The sequence below is a fragment of the Pleurodeles waltl genome, chromosome 7, assembly GCF_031143425.1.
Source record: "Pleurodeles waltl isolate 20211129_DDA chromosome 7, aPleWal1.hap1.20221129, whole genome shotgun sequence".
Classification (NCBI taxonomy): domain Eukaryota; kingdom Metazoa; phylum Chordata; class Amphibia; order Caudata; family Salamandridae; genus Pleurodeles; species Pleurodeles waltl.
Genome location: NC_090446.1, coordinates 686,301,039 through 686,326,969, shown reverse-complemented (window position 1 = coordinate 686,326,969; position 25,931 = coordinate 686,301,039).

The following is a 25,931-nucleotide window of genomic DNA, read 5'->3' as shown; positions in this document are numbered from 1 at the left end:
AAGGTTTAGGGCGGGGCGGGGGCGGGATAGTTTTTAGGACAGGGTAAATTTTAGGGTTTAGGGTGGGGGGGTCGTTTTAAGGACAGGGCGGGGTAGGTTTGAGGACAGGGTAGGTTTTAGGGTGTTGAAGCAGATATGCTAATTAGAAATTATCAATAAATATTTATATGTTATGATTAACAAAAGTTCATAGGGAAATTAATTGTAGAGAAAATAATGTGCACCTTTGAAAATGTGCCCACGGAAAATGGCAGCCACTTATACAAAAGTTGTACTAAAATGATAAAAAATAACGTGAAATAATGAAAATTCAATAATAATGTAGTAATGTGCCATATTGAGATGTGTAACCTATGTTTTGCACTATATTGTAGAGTTAAAGTAGCTGAAGTTGTGGCCTAGTCTTTCCAGGCCTCATGCAGGAGCCGAATTAATAAATGCACAATGTAGAAGTTGCTGGTGCATTGAACTGACCGTGAACTGTTTGCTGCTCAATAAAATTTGCTTTGCTAGAGTTTTCTGCAATGTACCGATGGACAGGAGATGATGGAACTAAAATTGTTACAATTTGATGTAAGGCAGACTCGATGTACTTTCCCAGGACTCAAACAATAGAGGCACTGACTAGAGAAGAAGATGCAACATTTTTGATACCTGATGAGCCGGATGATGAGGACATCGTACAGTGAACCAATCAATGAACTTAGAACGTTGAAATATTAGAATTAATAGATTTGTAAAAATAATATTATTGGTTAGGGTAATAACCGGTGTTTGACTGACCAATTAGTAATTAGGGGGATGGACTGGAAAACCTTAATAAAAAGTAATTACAAGGGGCTAAAACAGATTCGAGGGGAGAACTGATGATGTCAGAAGATGCGATTCGAGATTCTGTTATTGGGCTCATGCTCTTGAGAGATTGATGCGTTGATCGATCGATTGATGACCAGAAGGCGAAGACTGACTTTGTTGCTGATCCATTCCGTGGATAGGTAGCTATGACAATGTGACTGATTATCTTTGTCCCTTTTCTTCTAGGTACCAACTGCTCTGTTTAATAGTTTAATAGTCTTTCTCTTCGTTAGATGTTTTCCAAATTCATGTTTCTAAATTGTTTTCGCATGAAGTCCCACATGCTAAATGCTAATCTGGGTTAGGTAGGATTCTTTGGGTGACGCTGACAGTGACAAATGATTGACAAACTGATTGGTGAACTCTGCTATTGATGTTGTCATATTCATCTTTGTTGGCTTATGTTGAAGCATTAGAATATATGTTTTCTCAAGTTCTGATTAGATTGTGTTATTGGTGGTCATTAATGAACTAATTCTGAGCTGATTGAATAAAGTTTGAATTAACCTTATGACTTAGTATTGTAACTAATAGGGAAATAAAATTGATAACATTTATAATTGAGTTGATATATTGTCTCATGCTTAATGATTCTCTTAGTGGTTATTGATTGATTACATTGATAATTGATGTTCCTTGGTTACTATTTAGCTAGGATACTCCCTGCGATCCAAAAGGTTCATCAGCTTATACATGTCCCCTTGTAAGTTTACTTACTAAAGGCCAGGTGCGCTAGCAAGGGTTTTGTGGGGGAGGGTCGGGGTAGTTTTTAGGACAGCGTGGAGTAGGTTTTTAGGGTTCAGAGCGGCAGCAGGGGTCGGCCAGTTTTTAGGAAAAGGTCGGATAGGTTTTAGGGTTCAGGGCAGGTGTAGGGGTCAGGGTAGTTTTCAGGACAGGGTGGGGTAGTTTTTAGGACAGTGTGGGATAGGTTTTAGGGTTCAGGGTGGGGCACAGGGAATCAGGGTAGTTTTTAGGGCAGAGTGGGATAGGTTTTAGGGTTCACGTCAGGGGTGAAGGGTCCGGAACGTTTTCAGAAGAGGGCAGAATAGTTTTTAGGACAGGGTGGGGTAAGTTTTAAGGTTTAGGGCTGGGTCAGGGTCGTTTTTTGGACAGGGTAGGTGTTAGGGTTTGGAGCAGGGATCAGGGTAGTCCTTAGGACAGGGTGCGATAGTTTTTAGGACAGAGTAGGTTTTAGAGTGTAGGGTGGGGAAAGGGTTGGGGTAGTTTTAAGAACAGGGAGGGGTAGGTTTTAAGGTATAGGGCAGGGTTGGGGGTGTCAGGATTGTTTTTAGGACTGGGTGGGGGAGTTTTTAGGACAGGGTAGGGTAGGTTTTAGAGTTTAGGGTGAGGGCTAGGGGGTTGTGTAGTTTTTAGGACAGGGTGGAGAGTTTTTATGACAGGCTAGGTTTTAGGGTTTAGGTCGGGGTAGATTTAGGGCAGGGCGGGGTAGGTTTTAGGATTCAGGGTGGGGGTCTGATGTTGGGGTAGTTTTTAGGACAGAGCAGGGTAGCTTTTAGGGTTTAGGGCAGCGTAATTTTTAGGACAAGCAAGTGTAGGTTTTAGGACAGGGGTGGGGTAAGGTAGCCTTTATGACTGGTTGAAGTTGTTTTTAGGACAGGGTGGGTTTTAGAGTTTAGGGCAGGGGGTCAGAGTAGTTTTAAGAACAGGGTCGGGTAGGTTTTAGGACAGAGCAGGGCTGATTTAAGGATTTACGGCAGTTTGAGGGGTCGGGGTAGTTTTTATGTCAGGGTGGGGTTGGTTTCAGGGCAGGGTAGCTTTTAAGGTTTAGGTTGGGTAGTTTTTAGGACAGGGCAGTGTAGGTTTTAGGGTTTAGAGTGGGGTGGGAGGTCGGGGTAGTTTTTAGGACAGGGTGCAATAGTTTTTAGGACATGGTAGGTTTTAGGGTTTAGGGTGAGGGTCGGGGTAGTTTTTAGGACAGGATAGGGTAGTTTTTAGGAAAGGGTAGGTTTTAGGGTTTAAGGTGAGGGGGTCAAGGTAGTTTTTAGGCCAGGGCTGAGGAGTGGGGTAGGTTTTAGGACAAGGTTGTGGAGTTTCTAGGACAGGGCAGGGGAGGTTTTAGGGTTTAGAGCAGGGGTGGGAGGTCAGGGTAGTTTTTTGGACAGGGTGGAATAGTTTTTAGACAGGGTAAGTTTTAGGGTTCTGGGTGGGGGGTTGGAGTGGTTTTTAGTACAGGGCAGTGTGGCTTTCATGGTTTCAGGTTGGGAAGTTTTTGGAACAGGGAAGGGTAGGTTTTAGGTGTTTAAGGTCGGGTGGGAAGTTGGGGTAATTTTTAGGACAGGGTGCGGTCGTTTTTAGGTCAGGGTAGGTTTTAGGGTTTGGGGCGTGGACTGAGCAGTTTTTATGACAGTATGAGGTAGCTTTTAGAGAACGGTAGGTTTTGGGGGTAAGGGTGAGGGGTCAGGGTAGTTTTTAGGACAGGGCATGTTAGGTTTTAGGACAGGGTAGGTTTTAGTGTTTAGGGCTGGGGTCGGGGTAGTTTATCGGACAGAGTGCAGTAGTTTTTAGGACAAAGCAGGTTTTAGGGTTCAGGGCGGGTCGGGGTGGGGTAGTTTTTAGGACAGGGTGGGTTCGTTTTTAGGACAGGGTAGGCTTTAGAGGTTAGGGCGGGGTTAGGTAAGCTTTTTGGATAAGGTGGTGTAGTTATTAGGACTGGGTAGGTTTTAGGGTTTAGGGTGGGGTGCGGGATCTGGGTAGTTTTTAGGACAGACAGAGGTAGTTTTTTGGACAGGGTAGGTTTTAGGGTTTAGGGTGGGGTGGGGGGTTGGAGTAATTTTTACAACAGGCAGAGATAGTTTTTAGGACAGGGTAGGTTTTAGGGTTTGAAGTAGGGGGTCAGGATAGTTTTTAGGACTGGGTGGGGTTTTTAGGACAGGATAGGTCTTATGGTTTAGGGTGAGGGCGTGGTAGTTTTTAGGAAAGGGCAGGGTAGAGTTTAGGGTGGGGGTAGTTTGGGTGGGGTAGGACAGGGTGGGGTAGTTTTTTAGGACTGGGTAAGTTTTAGCATTTAGGACAGAGACAATGGGGTTGGGGTGGTTGTATCACACAACTACACATGGCGTTACCACATCTACTTTACTAAGCATGCTTTTACAACAAAATTCATTGTAAAGGCATGCGTGCTAAAGGCATGAGTGGTTAAGACAGGGTCGTGGCTCCGACCGAGTTGTTAAGCCATGGTGGTCTGCCATGCGTGGTTCTGTCATACAACCTGATTTTTGTGTTAGTGTTGTCTAGTTTATTGATACCGAATTAACTAGCTCCAGAAGAATGGAATGAGGATGTGGCCTTGCAGATATCAGTGGCAGTACTTTAACTCAAGGGGTTATCTTTCCAGCTCCTCAAGTTAAACACTCGACATTGAGGGGAAATAGCACAAATTGAAATAGGCAAAATGATGAGCATCTCAGAAGGACAAGCAGTCATAGCAGCATGAGAACTGAATAAAATATAAGAGAATAGGCAGCGATAAGTGTAAAAGGGCATTGGAAGACAACAGAAAATTGTAGAATGTACAAAACAAAGAGACAAAAGCTTGTAATGTGTGTATGGTTTATTTAAAGAAGGGAACTATGGTGTATTTATCAGAGTTACTGCATGGGAGTGTGGCTGTTTAGCGATTTGTGGCATGATTTCTTAAATTGGTGCTGGAGAAAGAGTGCAATTTTCTGTTGTTAGATTGCGAGTCAGGAGGGTTCTGTTTTAATTGGGATTAGTGTTAACCCCTTTGCTGCCAAGCCTTTTCCCCTCAGGTGGCAAGCCTTTTTTTGGCTGTTTAGGGCATTTTCCGCTTAGGCCCTCACAACCTTTTGTCCACATAAGCTACCCACACCAAATTTGCGTCCTTTTTCTCCAACATCCTAGGGATTCTAGAGGTACCCACACTTTGTGGGTTCCCCTGAAGGAGACCAAGAAATTAGCCAAAATACAGTGGTTTTTTTTTTTTTTTTAAACAAGTGGGATAAAAGGGCTGCAAAAGAAGGCTTGTGTTTTGTTCCCTGAAAATGGCATTGTGAGAGAACAGGGCTGATTGCAGAGGCCCCCTAACTTTTTGACCCCATTTTCCACTTTTTGCTGGTGTTTTCCTGACTCTGATGGTGCCCTGGGTACCGCTAACCAGTCCCAGAACCTGTGCTCTGTGTAAAATCAATATGCAAATTAGGCTAATTATAATTGGCTAAGTCAACCTACCTATAAGTCCCTAGTATATGGTAGGGCATGTAGGTTTAGGGACCCCAGCATAGGTAGTGCACCCATAGGTGCACTGCTGAGGTGCCCAGTGTCATTTTAAAGGCAAGCCTGCCTTGCTGACTGCTTTTAAATTAAAGTTTCATGCAAATTCGACTTTGGGATTAAAAGTAGTTCCAAAGTCTTAAACTACCTTATTTTTACATATAAGTCACCCCTAAGGTGTGCCCAATGTGCCCCTAGTGCTGGGTGCCATGTACCTATAAGCAGGGACTTTATAAAAATAGTTTTATAAGACCTGGTGAGGTAAAAACAGCCACGTTAGTTTTTCCCTCACTGTAGTGAATGGCCTCCATAGGCTAGAATGGGGTGACTTTATTTTAATTTTAAAAAAAAATTAAAAGTCCCCTTGAGTGACGAATACAAAGAGTTTGGTATCAAATTAATTGTTATAATATATCCCACAACTTCCAGTTGTTGGATTTAATATAACTTGTTCAGGTAAAGAGTTTTAAACTTTACCTGAAAAGTTGCCAACTTCAGCCATGCAGTGTTTTTGCTGCTGTGCACTGATCGGCCATCCTCTGGCAGCCTGGCCAGGCTGCCTTGATGAGGTGTGAAGGGGCCTGGCTTCACACAAAGAGATTTGCCTGTGCTGTGGGAGGAGATCTCCCCTCAGCAGATGGTGAGGCAGGAAAGGGGAGTGAAGCCAAACTGGTCTTCAAAGGCAGATAAGGACATTTGGAGCAACCCAGCAACACCCCCACATCCTGCAAACCCAGACAGTTAGGTGCCCCCTTGATTAGATTAGGAGAGGGCAGGAGAGGGGTGTGTTTAGGATTTTTAGCCACACCAGTGGGTGGGCTCAGACAGATGTAACCTCCAAAAATCATTTTCAGCCATGATGGATTTTTGAGGAATGTTGCCTCCTGGGACTGATTTTTGCCACACTTCCCAGGAAGTGGTCATTACAGGGGGAGGGACCCTGCACCTGATTGGAGAACCAGGACCCCACTGTTTTTCACCCAGGAGCAAGGATAAAACTGGCAGACCTGCACCCACACCTCAGTTCCCTACCAGATCCCTACCGGGAAGAACTACGGAAGAAGAAGGACTGCCCTGCTGGACCCCTGGCCTGCACCTGGACCCTGCACTCTGAGTGACTGCACCAGCTGCACACTTGGGCTTCAACACAAGAAGGACTTTGCCTGGCTTCAACTGGTTCAAGGAGGGACTCCCTGTTTGCTACAGGTGAAAAATTGCTAACCAGAGTCCCCTGCACCAACTCCTGAAGAAATCAACCAGCTGACCACTGTCCAGTGGCCAAAAAGGAGTTTGCACAAGGTGCATTCTGGGAGTTGTAGTCCACACCTCCAAGGATCATCTCAGAGCTTCTGGAACCTTGGGGTGAGCTGTGGACTCCAAAAGAACCCTATAGCAACATCTGGGAGAAGTTCCAGAAGTTTGGAGAAGTTTGGAGAACTTTTGGAAAAAAGCTCCATATAGAGACCGACCCGCTGCGGCAACTCTAGCTGGCTTGCCTCAACCATGACCCGGCCTGATTTGCAGGTAAGTCCCGGTGAAGAAAATCTCCAAAAAAGAGACTAAGTCCGAACGTAGAAAGTTGACCGGGATCTCCCAGCCAGCGTATCCGAGGAGGGCTCCAAGGACGTCGGACCAAGATCCAGGTATGCCCCGTTCGAAGGATTTTCACCTAAAAAAAACGACAAAGTCCAAAGGTAAAAATCTCCACTGAGGGCTGCCGCAACGCATATCCGGAGATGAGTTCCAGGAGGTCGGATTGGACTGGCAGGTTCGTCCCGCTGAAGAAAATCTTCAGAAAAGAGACTAAGGGGGTCATTCTGACCCTGGCGGTCACTGACCGCCAGGGCCAACAACCGCAGAAGCACCGCCAACAGGCTGGCGGTGCTTCCTGGGCCATTCTGACCACGGCGGTAAAGCCGCGGTCAGAAAAGGGGAACCAGCGGTTTCCCGCCGGTTTTCCCCTGGCCCAGGGAATCCGCCATTGCGGCGCTGCTTGCAGCGCCGCCATGGGGATTCCGACCCCCTTCCCGCCATCCAGTTCCTGGCGGTTTCTGCACCTGGCGGGAACGGGTGTCGTGGGGCCCCTGGGGGCCCCTGCACTGCCCATGCCACTGGCATGGGCAGTGCAGGGGCCCCCTAACAGGGCCCCAGCAAGATTTTCAGTGTCTGCTTGGCAGACACTGAAAATCGCGACGGGTGCCACTGCACCCGTCGCACCTCAGCAAATCCGCCGGCTCCATTCGGAGCCGGCTTCATCTTTGCTGGGTCTTTCCTGCTGGGCCGGCGGGCGGCCTTTTGGCGGTCGCCCGCCAGCCCAGCTGGAAAGTCAGAATAACCGCTGCAGTCATTTGACCGCGGTGCGGTCTTTTGGCGGTCTCCGCCCGGCGGGCGGCACCCGCCAGCCGCCGGGGTCGGAATGACCCCCTAAGTCCGAAGGTAAACTTTTGACCGAGGCCTCCTGCAGGCTGTAGCCAAGCCGGGCTCCATCGCGGTCGGCCTTAAACTTTGACTTTGCCCCAGTCGAGGTGCAACCAGATGACCCGATTGGCGCTTTTTGTTTCTAGGTGCTAGAAAACAATAATTCTTTAAAAATTCATATCTCCGGTTCCCTTTATCCGATTCTATTCGTTTTTGGGTCATTTTGGTTTTGGATTTTTATACTGTTTCCTGTTTTTATTTAATTACTGTTCTGTGATATTTGAATGCTTTACACTCTGTCTCCTATGTTAAGCCTTGTAATTCGTTGACAAGCTACCAAGGGTTGAGCTGGGATTAATTTACTGAGACCTAACTGGCCCTAAGTGGAGGTTAGTGGCCTATTGCTAAGTGTAGGTACCTACGTGCCCTTACCAATAACCCATTTTCCAACAGGCATCAACAAAGGGTTTGTGATGCTAAAATCACCATCTTCCCAGCTTTCAGCAACAGGCAGGCTTAAACCAGAAAAAAAAAATTTCAACACAATTTTGGCATTTTACTGGGACATACCCCATTTTTACTATTTTTTGTGCTTTTAGCCTCCTTCCAGTTAGTGACAGAAATGGGTGTGAAACCAATGCTGGATGCCAGAAAGATAAACATTTCTGAAAAGTAGACAAAATTCTGAATTCAGCAAGGGGTAATTTATGTAGATCCTACAAGGGTTTCCTACAGAAAATAACAGCTGAAATAAAAAATAATATTGAAATTGAGGTGAAAAAAACAGCAGTTTTTCTCCACGTTTTACTCTGAAAATGTTCCTGCGATTACAGCTTTTTAAAGCAATATACCGTTATGTCTGCTGGACTCTTTTGGTTATGGGGATATATAGGGCTTGTAAGTTCATCAAGAACCCTAGGTACCCACAGCAAATATATGAACTGCACCTTGCAGTTCGTTTTCATTCTATATTGGGTACACAGCAATTCATTTGCTGAACTATAAAGAGTGAAAAATAGGTATAAAGAAAACCTTTGTATTTCCAAAATGGGCACACGATAAGCTGCTGAGAAGCAGTGGTTATTTGCACATCTCTGAATTCTGGGGTGCCCATACTAGCATGTGAATTTCAGTGCATTTCTCAAATTGACGTTTTTTTTACACACTGTCTTACATTTGGAAGGAAAAAATGTAGAGAAAGACAAGGAGCAATAACACTTGTTCTGCTATTCTGTATTCCCTCAAGTCTCCTGATAAAAAGTGGTACCTCACTTGAGTGGGTAGGCCTAATGATCACAACAGGAAATGCAACATGAACACTTCACATCTTTACATTGAAATCTGATGTGTTTTTTGCAAAGTGCCTAGCTGTAGATTTTGGCCTCTAGATCAGCCGGCACCTAGGGAAACCTATCAAACCTGCCCATTTTTTAAAACTAGACACCTAGGGGAATCCAAGATGGGGTGACTTGTGGGGCTCTCACCAGGTTCTGTTGCCCAGAATCCTTTGCAAACCTCAAAATTTGGCCCAAAAACACTTTTTCCTCACATTACAATGACCGAAAGTTCTGGAATCTGAGAGGAGCCACAAATTTCCTTCCACCCAGCGTTCCTCCCAGTCTCCCGATAAAAATGGTACCTCACTTGTGTGGGTAGGCCTAGCGCCTGTAAAAAGGAAGTGCCCCAAAACACAACATGGACACATCACATTTTCCCAAAGAAAACAGAACTTTTTTTTGCAAAGTGCCTAGCTGTGGATTTTGGCCCCCAGCTCAGCCGGCACATATGGAAACCTACCAAACTTGTGCATTTTTTAAAACTAGATACCTTGGGGAATCCAAGTTGGGGTGACTTGTGGGGCTCTCACCAGGTTCTGTTACCCAGAATCCTTTGCAAACCTCAAAATCTGGACAAAAAAACACTTTTTCCTCACATTTCGGTGACAGAAAGTTCTAGAATCTGATCTGAGAGGAGCCACAAATTTCTTTCACCCAGTGTTCCCCCAAGTCTCCCGGTAAAAATTGTACCTCACTTGCGTGGGTAGGCCTAGTGGTTGCGACAGGAAATGCCCCAAAACACTATCTGGACACATCAAAATGATCAAATACAAAACTATCTCTTTTTGCGGGCAGGGGGCACCTGCGTTTTTGGTCCTAGGCTCAGCAGCCATCTAGGGAAACCTACCAAACCCAGCCATTTCTCAAAACTAGCACCCGGGGGAGTCCAGGGAAGTGTGACTTGCGTGGATCCCCTAATGTTTTCTTACCCAGAATCCTTAGCAAACCTCAAATTTAGCTAAAAAATAACATTTTCCCCACATTTCTGTGTGGTATCACCGCCCGCGACAAATTTCCTACGACCCAATGTTTCCCTCAGTCTCCCGGTAAAAATGATACCTCACTTGTGTTGGTGGGCCAAGTGCTTGTGACAGGGAAGAGCCAAATTCATGTCGAAATTGAGGGTGAACCAAAGCGTGTCCAAAAGGGCAGTTTGAAAAAAAATCATTTTTAGGCTGACAAGTGCAGCAGAATTTTTACCAGTACAGATGAGACAATATTGTGTGGTAGGAATTTTGAGGATTCCTGCAGATTCCGGAAGGTTCCATCGCAAAAATGTGGGAAAAATGTGTGATTTCCAGCAAAGTTGGAGGTTTGTAGAGCATTGTGGGTAGGAAAATGGTGCGGGATGCATGTGAAGCACACCACCCTGGAATCAACCAGATGTTTCGTTTTCAGATGTGTCTAGGTCTTGTGGATGTTTCTTCATGGCAGCGTCCAAAGGTCCAAAAAGTGCAGCTCCCACCATTCCAAGTGAGATGATTTTTACAGTTACTAAGCTCTCATGGCCAAATGTAAAACAAAAACCCAAAATATTCAAATGTCCTCTTGCTTGCCCTGGGATAAGATGTTTTAGTGTGCGGGGGAGAGCTGAAAGACTGTTACTCCCTTCAGTTGGGGTGGAGGCATAATTAGGCCCATACTGGTTGGTAGCCACCATCCCACAATTTTTTTTTAAATTCCCTGGCATCTAGTAGACTTTCTGCCCCCTCAGGTGTGTATCGGGGGTAATTGCCCAATCTGCACACTGGTGGGCAGAACAACTTTGGCCCCATTTATTTGGGGTTGGGGTATGGGCATAACCCCAACCTCTTATTTTGAAAAAAAAAATCTTCCCTGGTCTCCGGTGGGCTTTTTTCTAATATGATTGTCTCCTGAATAAGTAAGACCAAAATATAATATGGTCTGATTCCCCGTATTATGTTCTATTTGGACATTGCCTCTTTTTAGAGATGTTTTAACACATGTTTGCGCCAAATATCATAGTATAACAAACATTTTGACGGATTGCTATGTTTGAATGCTAGATTACTGAAGGCTGGTCCAGTTTGTCTACAAGTATTTTTCCTATAAATGAGAGGTAAACCTCTAATCTGTTTTTATCACAAGTTAATTTCATATTGTTGCAATCAAAAGAGAGCACTGCCCTTTCATTGTTATCCACATACTGTTGGATGCTACCATGATGTTGTACTGATGACGACCCTATAGCTAATTAACCTACTAGTTCCAAACCGCCATGTGCTCACTATACTGAATTAACAATTACTATATATTAACTCAGTGCTATAACTGGCATATGTGTCTGGCTCTCACAATTAATTGTTTTACACAGTCAATATTATGGGACATATTTACAAAGAACTGGTGCAGCACAGCACAAAATTGGCAGCACCGTGCTGTATCAGTTCTGAAACGCAGGGATGCGCCGTTTACAAAAATACGGCACATCGCTGTGTTTCCCCTGCACGGGCGCTAAATTAGCTGCCCAGCACCAACGCAGCCACCCTTGCGCCATGGTGCAGGTATGGCTGCAGATTGTTTTTGTACCCTAAGAGACACCTTCTTGCACAAAAACAATCTTCAATGGTGATTTGCTCTTTCTCTGAGAAAGAGCAAAAACAAGGAGAAATAAAAGCATTTCTCCTTGTTGCGCCATACTAACGCCACCCTGGGGTCGCATTAGATTTTGGCGCTGCCACAGATTTATGATTTCTTGTAAATCTGGGGTAGTGTCAAAATGTACTGGGTGTTGCTGTGGAACACCCACAGCAACATCCACTGCATGCCCCTTCCACACAAAGTGCTGCGTGTGAAGGGGCCATATTTACAAGGCGGTGTTAAGCCACAAAAAGTGGCTTAATGGCGCCTTGTAAATACGGTGCAGTGCACAGCGCCACAAAAGGTGACGCTTCGGTGGTGCTAGGAGCTCGTAAATATGCTCCATGTCTTTATATTTAAAATATTTTTTTACTGTGTACAGTCAAGTTTTCACTGATCACTCACTGCACCAGTACACAGAGCACCTACTTGATTATCATTAAGAAATCATCTGATCCATCTTCTTGATCAAGAAACCCCGACAATGTAACAAACTAAAACAACATTTTTGCTCAGTGGTGGAGACAAATGATGCAAAGTTCCACACTATTAAGGCTATAAGGATATAACAACAAATTTCTCAAATTTTCAGTAATGGCAAGCAACTTGGAAACTTATACAGAAGTCTACAATACATTTTACTGGCTGGATTTGTGTATAGATCTCTGTGATGCAAGTCCATGTTGGATCTGCAACTTGAACTCAAAATAAATAAATATAGTACCCAAACTCTGAGGTAAGGCTTCATGGAGATTGAAAGTACAGTGCACAGAGTTCCAGGACGGAAAAGTATGGATTTAAGGCGAAATAATTCACATGTAGACGGTAGCAGGATCTGAACAATGGAATGAGGGCACACCGAGACAGCTGACAATTCAAGAGTTTCCAGAAACAGGAACCACGACTGACAAACCAGAAGCAGATTGTAGTGCACTCACTGCTTAATTTGTAAAAAAAAAACAAAAAAAAAACGCCACGACCTTCGTCAAGAGATCACTGCAGCTTCCACCACCCATTCCCCCTGCCAATGACAGTATCAACACAAACAGTAACCATCACATTCTTACAAGTGTGACTATTCAGACTTTTCCAGGCAGCCAAAGCGTCATGAATGGCGTAGTTGGCAAGTACTACTAATCTCTAAATTGCACAAACAGCACCACCATGTGGCAAGTGCCAGTGTTACAACTAAGTGCTGGTGATTGGCAATGGAAACCACTCGCTCAGATTAAGCACTGAGTGCACGTCAGCACAAATCACACTCAGAAGATGGAATGCAATGGAATGTATCTAGATGAACATAGGCCTTGTCTACCCATTTGATCAGAAACACTCCAGGCCCCCTGACAATCCCCGGTCGCCATCCCCAACAACTCCAAACAAGATGAGGAGTCAAGAAACAGAATGAAAGGCACAGATCTGAAAGTGAGTCTAACTGTGCAGCATCTGGCATAAGGCCCGAATTCATCATATGTATTAAGCTCGACGCACATTGACCACAGTGCTAGCATCCTGTGTGTGATGATTCCTAGAGCTGGAATCACCATTATAGGGTCGCCTTGCTTCCAAGAATCCCTGATCAGGCCTACAAAGGTGCAAATATTCACATTAGTGTACTCCCTCATCAAAAATGACATGACCTAGCATCAAGGTAGAACCCAGAAGCAGCATGACATGATCAGCATGCTAGTATGTTTGATATTTTGAACTGTTGAATGGAAAACATGATGCACTGTAGCCCTGCATTATTGTTTCCAACTGTTACCTTATTGAAGTATCGTTGTGTCAAGCCTAAGTGACATGAAGTAAGCTAGGGAGATTCTCTGATAAGTGAAATCATTAAAGAGCTCAAAAACAGAACAGTTAAACGTGTTAAAAACGAAATGGGAAAAAGTAACAAAAGTCACTTTCACAGTTTTGAGGGAAGTCTACAGGATGCGAAAGCCACTGAAAAACTATTACACAGTGTTGGCAAAAACCTTAGAAACATGTTTTACAGTGACCATAGCGTAAGTCAGCTTATTTCTCAACTGCAAACTGCATAATGTTTGATACAAAGTAGAGGCTTTCCAATGAACAAAGTTCCCTTTGAGCTTTTTCTGGGGATCTCCCCACTCCTTCGGAGTCTACCTTGAAACTACATCTGATATCAGCTCGCATTGGAGATGTTTTGAAGGAATCATTAAGCTTAGGCATGATTACGGCATTTTTAAAAGCAGATGAATTCAAGTTTATTCAAGACACCTAAGGGAGCATTGTTCCAACTCTCTGCTGGGCCTCTTAGTTTGCATAGACTTCATCACGTCATATTAGGCGATCTTCATATAATCCTGACAGGCATGTCAAAGGAAGTGGTCACAGATCTTTTAAAACTCATAAACAAGACTCTTGCTAATTTATGTACATCTAATGTCACTTCCCCATTCCTCCTTAATACAGCTCATCAGGGAGTCTCCCAGCTTCAACGATTGTCCATCCAGATCTCCAGAACTACTGGACCTTTAGGTATATGGGCCCTGGGTCCTTTAACACTAGGTGGGGAGAGAACCAGAAGGAGACAAAGGGGCATGTTTATACTCAGTTTGCGCCGATTGTGCGTCAAAAAATTTGACGCACAATCAGCGCAAACGTTGCCCCATATTTAAACTCTGACGCCCGAGTCCGCGGACGCCAAAATCCCGCTGTGTGCATATTTCTTGGATGCGGCAACCCGCCATGCGTTAATGATATGCAGGGTAGGCGTTCCCGCCCCAAAAACGACGCAAACGGCCGTGCGTCGTATTTATGCTTCAGGGCAAAAATGACTCTCGGCCGGGAGGTGGAGCAAAAAAATGACGCAAAGCCCGATTTGTGTCAAAATTTAACGCCTGGGTCAGGGCAGGCGTTAAAATGGGGCAAACACACCTGTATTTAATCAGAACACACAGAACAAACAGCAGAGCAGCAGAGCAGCAGAGCAGCAACAGGGAGACATGGAGGTGATTTTTATCCAGCGTGCACGCAGACGCAGACGCAGAGCCCAGCAGCAAAAACAGCAGCTACAACAACACCAGCAGGGACCCCAAATGCAGCGCAGAAGGCAGGAGAGGATATTCCACCCAAGAACAACCCTGCATGGCCTCAGGGATCACGACATCATACAGAGGTAACGGTTGAACTGGAAGGCCATTCAGCAGCTGCTGCGCAACATTGAACCACAGTTGGCCCCCACTTTAGTGACACCCCGCACCATCCCAACAGAAACAAAGCTGCTTGCCATACTTCACCTGCTGGCAAGTGGCTCATTTCAAACAACTGGTGCCCTGGTTGGCGGAATATCACAACCATCATTCTCCGCATTTCTGCCAAAAGTACTGGATGCCATCATTCGCCTGACACCCGCCACATCTGCTTCCCTAACACACTGCAGAAGCAGCAGGAAACAAAACAGGGGTTCTACCTCATCAGTGGCTTCCCACACGTCCTTGGTGCAATCGACTGCACACACGTACGCCTTGTGCCACCTGCTGCAACAGAGCACCTCTACCGCAACAGGAAGCACACACATTCAATCAACGTGCAGGCCATAGTCGATCACCAGGGATTGATCACCAACATCGTGGCTAAATATCCTGGGAGTGTCCATGACTCATTCATCTTCCGTCACTGCACCATCAACCAACACTTCCAGGATGGACGGCATGGCAATGGACTACTTGTTGGTAAGTACAGAAACCTACTTATATACACACTGCACAGCAATCCTCTAGGACACACAACACATACACCACAACAGCAACATCTAGACAGGAACACATTGAAGTCCTTACATCACTAGCCATGTTTCTTAAGTCACCATTGAGCCTGTCACACATTGGAATTTACTGTACAGCCTAATGTGAAGACATTAATGATTGTGGTTGCCTAAATGTCACCTTGCAAATTGTAAGTGTCACAATGACCTTTACATTAATACATTGCATAAGTTTAAAGGTATGGGATGTACAGGGTACTTTGATATGAACGTGATAACAACACTTCCAAATTTAAATGTATATGGAACTATCATCTCACCCTCAGTGAAGACACACGGACACCTGTATCACAAGTCACAATGCTAGGGAGGGCACACTGTACTGCAAATCCCAAAACATACTGCTGACAAACGGTTAGCAGACAAACACTTGTTCAGCCAAAGATACAACACAATGCAGATGGTATAGCCTACAAGTATAGGATGTCACATTAGTACACAAAAGAGTCACAGACAACACAAGACAACTACTGCCATTAAAGGTCTTTTCAATAGTGCCAGCTACATCTACATGATCCCATTCTGTGTTTTTCTTTCAGCTGATCAGGGGTATGGCATCCAGCCATGGCTAATTACACCATTTGGGAACCCGAGTACTGCTGCAGAGCGGGCATACAACGACGCCCATAAGAGGACACGCAGCATTGTCGAGCGGACCTTTGGGATCCTCAAGTCAAGGTTCCGCTGCCTTGACATCACTGGCGGTAGCCTACTATATTCCCCAGAGATGGTCTGTAGGATCATACTCACATGTGAAATATTGCACAACATTTGTGTAAAAAGGAACATTCCCCTCCTCGAACCAGACCCATACATGCCTGAAGACGACGAAGAGGAGGATGGTGGCCTGCAACAGGAGGGGGAACAATCAAACACGGCTGCTGGAGTGCGTAGGCACCAACAAATTGTAAATAATTTATTTTCATAATTATCACCATCACCACTTAATGCACTATTGTAAATAAACACTGATAACAAACACCACATCATGGTTTGGCCTATTCATTTCTGCCCACCTTTAGCTTGAAATATCTGAAGAAGAATGTCGTCTCATTGAGCAATAATGATATAACAATCATGACACAAAAAAATACACCACAAATGTAATGGCCACCATACAATGGTCAAATACACACACAATGTAAATGACAGACATCCTGTACAGTTCACCTTTGAAGGGCAATAGCTGAGGACCACACATATGACTCACATACATGTAGTAAACATGGATCATCTCAGCAGATGGCACACAACTAAAACACCATCACTCAACTAGGGGAAAACAGGCCTCATACATCAGGCAGTTCACATGCTAATGCTTCAGGAACAGGAATGTAGTACTAGACTCTTGCCAACAGTAATTCCAACTACATACTATCATTGCAATGACTATCTGTCACTAGAGTTACACATAAGCAGAACATACACAGCACAAGTGCTACACCTATGACAAGCATCCAGCACATCACATCCCATCTACATGTCAGCCCTTTTCTAAAAACATTACACACACTTGCAGCTGCTCACACCCCACCTGTCTGAAGAGGTCCCTGGAATGCCGATTTGTGTACACTGAGATTCCCTCATCTACACACACACACTCACAAGAGTCATCCAGTGTGCCACACCCTTTCCTATGCCTACCATTGTCATAGTACCATCTCACTGCATGGAACTCAGCTCATATAATACACTGGCTTGGAGTTTTTAAGGCCTGGAATCACCTGTAGATTGATTTTTCTGTGAAAGGTGCTGTAGGCTATTTATCAGCAAATCCCATCTGACAGGACTAGTGAGACACAGATGGAGGCCACACCAGTGATCCCCTCCATGCACACCACCCAAATGTACATGCCCCGTCCCTGCTGATGCCTCCTACTGCATACATGTTTGAATTTGATCTATTACATCATTAAGCTTTGAAACTAATGTTGCCGTAGAAAACTTTATCAGGGTTCATGTGTCACCTTCAAAACAACACAGGACATACACAGTGTGACATCTCAACTGTCTACTGCTCCCTCTGACCAGTCCTAGTCAGACCGCTTGATCATGTAATTACTGAAAGAACTTGCTCCTGATTGACCCATCATCCTGTCAGCCTGACTGGCACCTGTCCGTGGGTCACTCTACAGATACCTGGGGTCCACCTATGGACCACACGTGCTATCCAAAACCTCTTGTACCTCAGACACTAATTTGTCATTAGCCTCATCAATGTATACTCAAATACATAGTATTGCATCATCTGACTGTTATTTGCATCCGATTTGTGACAGTGCCCTTGAATAGCCAAATCTTGGCCCTTCCGTTGTCTGGCCCTCATTAATGCCTAAACTACAAAGTGTGACAGTGGACCTGCACCAGAGTGTATGATGGTGTAAATGGCCTCCATCAAAACCAGCAACCTCAGATAATGTCCATGAAAAGTCAACACAAATGAGGACCCTCACTGTTCAAACGCTGAGTAACATTGTTCAAATGATAAAGATGAGTCGTGTGTGTTGAATACCAGCCTTTTACTTCTGCACAGAGGCTATGATGTTTCCTGATACATTACCATCCACAGAGGCCAACTGGGGTACAAATGTTGCAATGACACGTGCCGGATCCAGACACCTGAGACATTCTCTCACTCAGCACACCAAGGATGCCCAGTTGAAAGTCTCATTACACGTCTACAGTGACAGGGTGGGACCATCCATCTGTAGGGGACCATGTCCTTAATGGCTTCTCTCAAATTTTGCTACAAACAATACCCAATAGAAACAAGATTAGCTGCCACTAACTCATGAGGAAACCTGGAAGTTACAGTGACAACATACACCCTGACAGTTGATACTGGATCAATATTGGACCACACACATGTACATGTACCATCCAATCAACAAAATATTTGCAAGCAGCCGATCACAGTAGTGTCCCAGTTGTAACCTAGCAGGAAGAATGAAACATGCCACTAAACCAGGTAATGCATAAAGGGCCACATACATCAACAACCTATTTGCTATCATGACATTAGGAACGTTGAGATTTTGCAAAAAATATCAATGCAAAATGGTGTGTCAGATTTCTCCAAAGAATCAATAGGGCAAACGTAAAATGGGCAAATGGGATTACAGAATGGCAAACAGTGAATCATACCCTATTTGCTTCCATGAGCCTGCTGCTGAAGGTTAGCATTACTGAATTTGGGAAACCCTTGGATAAATTTGCAAGTCTGGAAGAGCAAACCCTAGGGTGCTGGGGGCCTAAATCCACCTCTACTGCCCCCCAAATAGACATTATTTATGCACATGTGAAGCACACACATGCAAAAGGCGCATGTGTGCCCTACATGTCAAAAGTAAAACATATTTAAGATACATTAACTCGTAATTAGGACATGGTTACCCCCTTAAAAAGTGTAGGCGACAATTGCACTACCTATTTGGCCTTTATATAATTTTGATTACCGTGATAAATGTGGTCAGATTTTTGCTAAGGAATACATCCTGGTATCCCATTCATATTTTGAAAATAGCCATCAGCAATTACCCACATATGTGTACAATTATGAGTAATATCCATTCTGACCAATCATAACTATTGCACTGTGAATACCTTCTATACATCCTATAAGGGACATTTGCCATAGCTAACCCCAAATGTGCATCAATAATTTTGACGCACGAGTGCAGATAATGCAGAGTCAAAAAATTATTTCAAAAATAGATATCATAATATCCTGCATAACATGGCCTCCATTTTTTCCATAATGCATCATATTTCCACGCATACAGCTTGTGCGTCATAATTTTTGACGCACAGGAGTGCAGATAATGCTGAGTCAAAATTATTTTTCATAGTTAGATATCATGTTTTCCAGCGGCTTAATTTTCAACTCTAGAACTGTAAAATAAGCCTCAAACAAATATAATAGACCAATGAATAAAAAAAATTTGACTCTGCATTATGTACACTCCTATGCGTCAAAAAATATGACGCACAAGCTGTATGCATGAAAAAATGACGCATAGCGAAAAAAAAACGGCGGCCATTTTATGCAGGATGTGATGTAATAGGATATCCTGTTTACAGAATCTGTACAGTGAGTGTACTTTCACTTTCACTTTGCAGTCTCAGATTATTCTAGACTGTGTGGCTGTGTGGAAAGTGTTGTCCTGTGTATTAGTGCTTTTGTGTCCAGTGTACCTTCTCAATTGTGCTTTTGTCATCATTGTCTTGTTGTTGAATACCGTCTGAGTCTGTGTTGTATTATTTTGTCAAGTCCAGTGTTTTATTTATTGTCTGTGGGAGTCTGTTGTCGGTACTGTAATATAGGGGTTAGTTGGGCTCTTCTTCTTAAGTTTTCTTTGTATTTCACCACTCTACCTTTCCCCATTTCCCCCTTTTCTACAACTTTTTCCCCTTTGTCAGTGCTGACATGTCTGGTAGGCCACGGCTTTCCAGGATGGGTGAGGAGGAATTGGGGGGATTTATATGGCTTGTTTGCCATTTCCTTCCACTCATGCTGGAGGCTGGGGGTAGGGTGATACAGGGGTATCACACGGAGGCCCGTAAAGTCCGGTGGGGGAAGGTGCGCCATCACTTGGTCCGTGTATATGGTAGCCTAAGGAATGAACATCAACTGAAGCACCGCTGGGCTGATCTGATATCCAGGGAGCAAGATCTGCTGGACCACCTGGGAATCAGGATTGGTGGCCATGTTGGTGAGTACAGATCAATTACATGTGCACAATTTAAAGCTGTGTGGTGACATGTGATGATTGTTACCCAATCTGCCAGATAAGTAGCTGACTGTGTGTAATGCTAGGGATACCTACTGGGTAACTGATGCACAATGTGAAGGAAGACAAATGCTAGCAGTCAGGTAGCTCATGTTTTCTACACATACCGGTTGCCTGTAGCAGTATGTAATGTGGTGCTGCCTTTGTGTCAGACAAGCAACACATTAATGACTCAATTAGGACTCTACAGGTCACAATAGCCAGTGAAAAATGGATGTTGAAACATCATACCTACATATGTAGACGCCATAGCTAGACTGACATTTGTAAACCCTACATGATGCTATAAATGAGTGCTGCCTTCACGTCAATTGATGTTAGCAATGTTGTCCACACATATGTCACATGTGTGTCTGGTTGGTGTGTATGGAAAATTACCACATAGGCTGTTTGAGTTTGAGAGGTCATGCAGTCCTCAAGTAACCAGCTTTTGGATGTCTCTCTTGGATGCACATGATGAGATGAATGCACCCCTATATTGTTGGGGCATACTAATGGAGGTGCATCTTTACCACCACATGACTGTCCAGGCCACTGCATGTGTGTAGTAGGGTGTGTAACTGTAGCAGGAGACTCATCCAATGTAAATGTTGCTCATGGATAATTCCATGCAGTATGAGCATGTGTGAAAGTGTTTCATTACTCATGTCATATTCTGACATTGTCTTTGTAATTGCAATTGTTTGTCAGTGCACGGATTCTGAGTATATTCTTCCTTCCATGCTTTACAGGTGAACCTGCACCGTACACAGTGGGAGAGGTGGCTCATTGTGAGGACCCCGACACCTACAGTGAGTGTTGCATGTGTGCTATTTTTAATGTTTGCTGGTGACGCATGATGGACTACTGTGTGTTCAACAGAATTCAAGGTTTGATGCGCTGCCCATTCATTAGTATTGTTCCATTAGTGGGATTTCAGTTATCACTTCATTTTGAGTTGACCTATGCTTATCCAGTTCTCAGATTTTGGGTCTGTAGGCCATTCCAGTAGGGCCCGCTATGGGGAATGGGGTGAGTCATGTGGAATACACTGGTTAATGTAAGAGTTGCTCTGGGACTTGTCTCGGACTGAGTCTGCATTTCAGACTGACACTCTCCCAGATAGCTTCTGCAAAAGGCTTGTCTGAAATCTGCTGCTTCCCTAGTTAACGATGGACTGAGTACACTGTAGTTTGGATCTTCCGGGGGCATGTACTTCCACAAGTTGTACTAGAAGTGTGTGGCACTAGAGTGCAATGGCCTAGGTGTACATTCTACTCATGATCATGGGTGTTCTTACTCCTCTGTGTCTGTAGAAAAATATGCCTCACTGGTAGTATGTGATGTTGGCCTAAGTCAGTACATATTGACATGTGTGGACCTTGGATAGGACAAGGTTTAGCTGACTCCAATTTGTTGATAGCTCATCACTGGTGGTGTGTGTGTGGAGGCAAAAACATGTTGAGCTTTCTATACACTCCTGGGTGTGCATTGATTATGGGATTGTTGGATGTTCTAACAAAGACTCAAAGACTGCCATGTGTTTGGGAATAGGGTACCTAGGACTGTAGCAACAGTATGTTACACATACTTGCGACCATTTGAAACTTTGTTTTGAACCTAGTGTACACACTCGGTTATGGCACATGAGTTCTATACTAGCAAATCCAATTACAAATCGCAGATATTGAGGGTTGTGATTGTTATCACATACACTGACATATGTAGTCAAGGCAATAGGCGGAGGAGGTGCAGCCATAATGTCAGCTGCATTACTAATTATTTTGATGAGAAGTTTAGGCTGATGTCACCCATCATGTATAGACATGTATATGCTAGGTGTGAGATGCCCTTTGTATGCAGGCTTCCCATGTACTTCCTCTGAGACTTTCAATGATCTATGTGGTGATATGAGCTGTTACAACTACAGTAAAAGTAATTTCCAATTGACCCATTGTGCTATTCCACCCAATGCATTTCCTATGGTAAATAGTTGCCCTTTCTCTTCACAGCTGCAAACATGAGTGCCGCACAGAGGCATGATTTTGAAAGGCGGGCCATGAGATACCGGCACATCCTGCAGGTGCAGTCGGGGTTCCGAAGGATGGCCCGAAAATACCAGGCGGATCGGGCCTCTGGAGCATGGTGGGCCTCACCACAGGGTGGCCCAACGTTGCCCACTACAGCCACCACCACCACAACCACCAGTTCTCCCCAAGTGGCCCCAGCAACAGCTGGGACAGTTGTCCCTGCCTCTGCAGCACGACCTGGACCCAGCAATATCAGAGCTGCTGGACAGTCCAGTGGGCTACAAACAACTCCCACACAAAGCACCTCTGCCAGCACACAGACAGCAGCAGCACCTCCAATTGACCCTGCGGCATTCCAGGCTTTAGAACGCAAAATGTACAAGTTCATTCGGAAGGTGGACAAGCTGAGCCAGGATGTGGCATACATAAAGAAGCGGGTCAGGTCCATCAGGCGAACCCTACGGAGGGCCAACCTCTAGGACTTATATGGTGTATTTTAATTTATCCTCCCCTCTCTCCTCTTTCCTTTTTATCATGATAGGTGGGTTTGAGGGATTAGTGTTAGGTTAGTATAGATTGTTAGCTTAGTTAGTGTTAGGGAGGATGGTGGGGGGTCCTTATTCTTTCTATTTTTCATTTTTGAGTGTGTGGATGGGTGGGTGGGGGTCAATGGTGGGATTCCTGTCTGTTTAGAAAAAAAGAAAAATATATATATATTTTTTTTTATTAAAAAACAAAAAATATATATGATTGATTAGGATAGTATAGTATATGTGTAGGTTAGTATGTGTTGTCCTGCATGTGTCCTGTCTCATAATGGTGGGTGGGGGGTTGATGTTTAGATCGATTCGTTATATGTGTAGAGTAAGTTTAGCTTAGGTTAGTTAGGGTCAGTTGTGGGTTAGGAGTAGTCAGATTAGATTAGTGTAGGTATGACTTTTCCCTTAGTTGCCTCTGGTGTGAATACTTATGAATAAATATATAGTTAACCCTTTGCATTATGTCTTAACTGCTACTTGATCATGGCCTTGCCATCAGTGTAGGTGATTGTTGTTCTATGACATTTGTGTCCGATGCTACACACCGAAGAAAAAAGAGGTTTAAAATGGCAGCTACCCATGTGCTAACTTGGTAAGTATCCACCATTTGATAGAACCACCATTTGTAGTTTACATGGATCACAAAGGATTTGTGTTGATGAGTATGTTTTCTACATCACAAAGTCTGCTTCCAGACTTGGTATTGTGGGTAATTTATTAGGTCAGACTGCAGTGTGATGTTCAGGGACATCTTTGTAGATGAGGTGTTGTTAACACTCTTGTCTTCTTGTCTTCATTACTGACATAGATCATGTGTGCAAAAATTCAGCATGACTTCCCTTCATGGAAGTATACTCAGAAAGGGTGATTGATGCTGTGTTTAGTTGTGTTTGCTTAGATTAGACTGCATAATTTAATGTTTTAGTATTGCATGGTTCCCACATTTATCAGCCACCATTAGTTGACTTTGATTGCTATTGATGGAGCATTATTCTGTCCAACACAGCATGATTGTGTGTGGTTTGTCCCTTCATCAGTTATTCTCCTCAGGATGGTCAGGCTATGATGCAATCCTGGCCACTGCACAGATGTATCAGACTACATGATGTCAGGACAGTTGTATTGACAAGCTACATGGTTGTCACACAGGCACTTTTGAGTTATCTACTGCCCAGTTGATGTGTCAAATTACACAGAGACATATTAGGTGTGCAAGTGCTATTTATTGATAGGTGCTGTAGTGCACAATGTACATTGTCCATGTTTGCTGAGTCCGTTCTAGTGCATTCTTACATGGTGATCCTACAGAAGGGGTGTGGATGATGCTCCTGACATGCTGGGGTGATGTTACAGACAGTGCAGAGGGACAGGATTTGCCGATTAGTAGGAGAGAGACATTCACTGGCAATGCTGACAAGTCATACAGTGGTTAGCAGAACAGTCATTGAGTATAGTTGTAGTGAGACTGACATTTGACAAAACGTAGGACCTTGGTCAAAGTAGGCCATGGTGCAGGGACTAGTGCTTCCGGGTACTCTTCCGTGCGAATGTGATCTGTTCCATGTCTTCTTCTTCTGATGTGTGTGTTGCTTGCTTTGTCCTTGTTGTTGTTGGTTGTGAAGGGGCAACACACACCTCAGTGTTAGAAGACGTGGAGTCAGACATCCCGGTGGCTGCTCCCTGTGAAGGTCTTAAGGGCAGTACTGCAGCAAGGAGGGCCTGCTGGTTTTTGAGAATAGCAGCTACATCACGATGGTAGGCAGCCAGGTCGGCCCTGAGGGAGTCATGATTGCATTCGTGCATGCAGTGGAAAGTTTGGGGTGCGAGGTGTTGTGGCAACTCCCTAACTGAAGTGGTGAAGTCCTTTATAGTTTCTTGTAGTCCTTGCAGTATGGATGTTAGGGCTTGCATAGCTGCTGCCTGATCTGCAGATGACATCATGCACGAGCGCACCCCCTCAAGGCTGGCTGCCATATTTTGCATCCCCACCCACACCTCTTGGCCACCTCCCGCTGTACTCCAACTACAGTTCTTTCAAAGCTGGTGCCAGTGTCGTCAGAGTCCTCAGCTGTGTAGGAGCTGGCAGGTCTTGCAATTGGAGTGGTGGGTGGTTCTTCTGTGATGGCTGCTTGTTCTGTGCTCCTCCTTGTGACTGAAGGTGGGGTCTGGAGGGTTTCAAGGAGCTTTTGGATGGTCTCCTGGGGAATGTTTATGGGCTCGTCATCCATGTCATCAGGGAAATCTGGGACAGGCATATCTTCAGGAGATCCACGTTCCTCTGAAATGAAACAGGGTACAATTAGTGTGTCTGTGTTGTGACAATTTTGACGTAACATGCCAGCCTTTTGATGAATTTACTTTGTGATCTTGTTTGGTATTGGTATCTGCTGTCCTTCATATGGGCATTGTTATAGGCCTATGGCCCACCTGTGTGTCACATGTATGATATTGAGTTATCAGACTTGCCTGCCTAATCGCCTCTAGGTGTTGCTTTGTACCAAATAGGGAATAGCCATCTTTTTGTCCTACTCGACCCTCCGTGTATATCTATTCTTATGGTGAGACCTTTCACTGGCTGTGGGTGTTCTGATTGCCCTGGCAGCACACTTGCCTCTCAGGACCTGCCCCAATCTCTGATTGTTCACATTGACTTAATTGTAATTGACATGTGGCATATCCTATGCATGGCAATGTTATGATGTGATATGGATGTAGACATTGTTAATGTGTCCTGCTGATGTTGGGTAATGTGTGTTTAATTGGATTGCCCTGATTATCGTATCAATGTCCTATTTGGTCCCCTGACTGTGCAGGTGTATTTAAGTGACCAGTTGCATGTGTCCCCTCCTCAATGCTGTTGTCTGAGCAGTATGACATTTGTGATGTTGCCTTGTTAGCCAGGCATGGGAAGGACCCTGACATATGCAGCATGGGTGTGTCCTTAGTGCTGTGTTGCTCCTATTGCTGTTTACTTTGGCTGATGTATGTGACAACTATGGGCATTGACATATGAGTGTACTGGGGCCTTTGTCTTGTTTCAGGAGATTGTTGCAGATGTCATCCTCACCCCCTAATTTAGGTATGTATGTTCCATGGGGAGGTTACTGCCATTGGCTACTGTAGCTGCACAGAGGTGTTAGTGTCAACTGTTGTTGCAGTTACATTGCAGTTGTTGTTTTGGCTAGTGGATTGCTGATAGGGCCCTAGTTAATGTAGGAGATATTTTGGCAGACGAGTGCCAGGATGTAAGTTTGACGTAGTGGTCTTCCCTCCTGTCGAGGCTTTCCCTTAGCTCCATTGTTGTCATGACAGGATGCCCCCATGGGACTTTTGTTGGT